Below are 2,866 nucleotides of genomic sequence, written 5' to 3'. Positions count from 1 at the left end.
GCATGAGGTGGCCAAAGTACTGGAGTTTCAGCTTTAACATCATTCCTTGCAAAGAAATCCCAGGGCTGATCTCCTTCAGAATGGACTGGTTGGATCTCCTTGCAGTCCAAGGGACTCTCAAGAGTCTTCCCCAACACCACAGTTCTAAAGCATCAATTCTTCGGCACTCAGCCTTCTTCACAGTCCAACTCTCACATCCATACATGACCACTGGAAAAACCATAGCCTTGACTAGATGGACCTTTGTTGGCAAAGTAATGTCTCTGCTTTTCAATATGCTATCTAGGTTGGTCATAACTTTTCTTCCAAGGAGTAAGTACCTTTTAATTTCATGGCTGCAGTCACCATCTGCAGTGATTTTGGACCCAAAAAAATAAAGTCTGATACTGTTTATTTTCCTTAAAAATTCTTAATGTTTTCTTGCATTTAAATTTCTTATATGAATTTTCCATGAGTTCTATTTCAGTGGAAACTACTTTTTTTTTTTTTTTTTTTCCAGATTCACTTTTCATTCAGTGATCTGAGTTCACTAAGTTCAGTAGTACTCAGCCTTCCTGTACATTACAATCACCTGTGGGGCTCTGGAAAACGACTTCTTACTAGTTCCCTACAAATTTTGATTGAATTATCCTGTGAAGGTCACTGGTGATTTTAATGCGCAGTCAAGGTTGAGTTCTTGTTGTTTTTGTTTGATTATGGCTCTTCTTCCCACCGTTAGGGGAAAAACAACTTTGATAATGGAAACAGGAGCAGAAATATTGGATCAAATGTTTGGTTGGAAGAGTTACATAGAAATTGCAGAGCCACAAATGAAAATAACTAAGACTCCTCAAAATATCATTACCTCTGGGTTGTATACTGGAAAAGTGGATTTTCAATTAAAAAATAAACTTCAGGTTACAAGTCCAAAATAATTTTTGTCCTCATTTTATGGCTGGTTTACCTTATCTTTAATAGCAAAACCTTATAGTTGCTAACCACTTATACCAATACAACAATCATTGGGGAAGATGGAGAGTTGAAAGACAACTACATTTTTTGTCTTCATATGCCTTTCATATTTTCTGGGACAAGAACAACTTTTCCCCTATATGCTTCTTTTCTGTGTAAATAAACATTTGACATGATACTAACACTGTCTTTTCATAAATCTAAGTATTTTCAACTAATGAGTACTGGATGTTAAAACGATTTGCTAATATTAATTTCTCACTTAAATACTTGGACCTTTCTTGCCTAAATAACCCCTGCTTTAATGCACTCTAGAACTCTAGTTGACTTATACAAATAGAACTCTTCTATCAGTATGCATTTCAGGTTCAATCATTTCACTATTCTATCCTACTTGGAAATGTTGGCTCATTGAACTAAAACAGAGTCACTAATTTAGACAATTATTCACATAATTTCTTGTATAATTATGTGATTTATGTCTATATATCTTGTCTTGGTATTACAAGTTACATGAAGTTAGAATTAGTACCTTATTTTTCTTTATAACAACTTTGATTCCTGGCATCATGCTGGGCAAATGGCAAGTATTCAATAAATATGACAGAATTATTTTTTCATAGTTAAACTAATTATATCACATGGTGGAAGAAAATGGCAACATTATAGAGGCATAACATTGAGGACTACTGTATTCCTGTTGTTCAAAGTAATCCTCTATGAACAGTTGAATATATTACTTTTCAGAAGTTTTCGCTTATATGCTATTATCTGTTGAATTTACCATTTGCTTTTCAGAAGTAAGGTCATTCTGTAAATAATCTTTAGCAACTTACTGGTTTTCAATAAATAAATAAATTTATTGGCCATTTTTAATGATAGACCCAGTTCAATCCCTGGGTCAAGAAGATCCCCTGGAGAAGGAAATGGATAGCCACTCCAGTGTTCTTACCTGAAGAATTTCATGGATAGAAGAGCCTAGTGGGCTAAAGTTCATTGGGTCACAAAGAGTTGGACATAACTATGCAACTAACACTTTCACTTTCATATGTATTTCTAACTATTGTAAGGGCTAAATAATTCCATTAATATTTCTGACCAAATGAAAATGTATGTCTGTGTGTACTCAGTTGTGTCTGACTCTTTGCAACCCATGGACCATAGCTTCCCAGTCTCCTCTGTCCATGGAATTCTCCAGGCATAGAATGAATAGCCATTCTTCTTCAGGGGATCTTCCTGACCCAGGGATCAAAGCCATGTCTTCTGCATTGGCAGACAGACTTTTTACCACTGTGCCACCTGGGAAGCCTTGCAAATGAAAATATTTTCATATTATCAGGCTTAAGTGGAATTTATAATTTTATATACAAACCAAGGGTTTTTAAAGTCACACACTTACTAAAAATGATATTGAGAAAAATTCAGTATCATCTTTTAGGGTTAAAGCACAGAGTACGAAGATCTTTTCCTTCTGAACAACTCTTTACTTCTTTGAACTTCTTACAACATTTCTTGTTCTCTCTTTCCAAACTTGAATTGGCAAAAGAGAGCTATATTTGCCTTCCTTATTGGCATATGCTCCTCCCACAATATACAGGGTTAAGTGAAGATAAGACAATTCTGAGGACTAGAAAGAATGGAATATTACATGTGTCTGGCTTGGGTCTAGGCCTAAGAGCTGAAAGTAACTTTTGATATTTCTAAACTAATTAGCCTAGCTATCTAGAGAATTAAAACACAGATTTCAGGATTAAACAGGACCAAAAAAAAAAAAAAATCAACAGCTTAGGCATATATAATATTTTGTCTAAATTTTAATTAGAAAAGAATTAAATGAATGATTGAAGCTTGACTATACATATATTTTCTTAAACCAATAACAAAAGATTTTATATTCCAAGGGACAAAGAAAATT

Source organism: Bison bison, unplaced genomic scaffold, assembly GCF_000754665.1.
Source record: "Bison bison bison isolate TAMUID 2011002044 unplaced genomic scaffold, Bison_UMD1.0 scf7180017864489, whole genome shotgun sequence".
Taxonomy (NCBI): Eukaryota; Metazoa; Chordata; class Mammalia; order Artiodactyla; family Bovidae; genus Bison; species Bison bison.
Note: the sequence above shows the minus strand (reverse complement) of the source record.